This window comes from Elephantulus edwardii, unplaced genomic scaffold (assembly GCF_000299155.1).
Source record: "Elephantulus edwardii isolate Elephantulus edwardi_28Jun2011 unplaced genomic scaffold, EleEdw1.0 scaffold00071, whole genome shotgun sequence".
In the NCBI taxonomy this organism is placed as follows: Eukaryota; Metazoa; Chordata; class Mammalia; order Macroscelidea; family Macroscelididae; genus Elephantulus; species Elephantulus edwardii.
The window spans coordinates 6,580,302-6,581,270 of NW_006399821.1; positions in this window are offsets into that span (position 1 = coordinate 6,580,302).

Sequence of the window (969 nt, forward strand, 5' to 3'; positions counted from 1 at the left end):
TTAGACTATTCTCTCCCCCATAGACTTCAATGCCGTAAACATATTTCATCCAGTTTTTCTCAGTCTTACCCCCACCCCAATGCCAGCCTCATTTCACAACAGTGGCACCATATAGCATTTGTCCCTTTGTGACTGAGATACCTCACTCAGGAACTTTTATACATTGTTGTTGGGATTGTAAAATGATACATCCATTCTGGAAGGCAGTTTGGTGCTTCTTCAAAAGCTGAACATAAAAATTACAGTCCCTTCGCCACAAAGTAATAACATATTCCCTAAGAATACTTAGATGGAATGAGACTGGACATTTTTTCTCACCAATTTTATTGCTTAGCCTAGATTTGTATATTTACTCAAATGAGACATTTCCCAAAATCTGTTTGGTATACTTTATATGTGTCCATCAGTATTTTCTAAACAACCTTGTCACTTGAGCCCACGTTCTCAATGCCTGATCTCCCAAGGATAATTTTCTTTGTGTTCTAAGACTATTACACATAATAGTCCTCATTCAAAGTGGTGGGGAAGTAGCTCTTGAGATAGAATTTATGAGGTCAGAGGGGTAAAGAATAAAGAAGAAGCCTGAAGGTTTATAACACGTCATATATGAACTCGCTTTCCAATTAAAACTTCATCCTGATCACTTTAATTAATGGATGATGATTGCTCCACTGAGTTGTTGCTGTGTTACTGATTGCCACCAAGTCAAGCACAACTCATAGCCACCCTATGAACAAACGGCTTGAAGCCTTTCTATAACTATCATCATTTATCAAAGTTCATAAACTTTCCAGATGTATGTTGTTTAGGAAGTGGATGCCACTCCTGTTTTTACTGAGAGTGCTGCAGCTTAGCTATTTTAATTTCTTAAGCCCCAGTTTCTTTTTCATAAGATTTTAATAAACTACCACACATGAGTTATCTTTGCAGTAGGAATTAAACATGAAATTTTCTTGGAAATATTTGTGA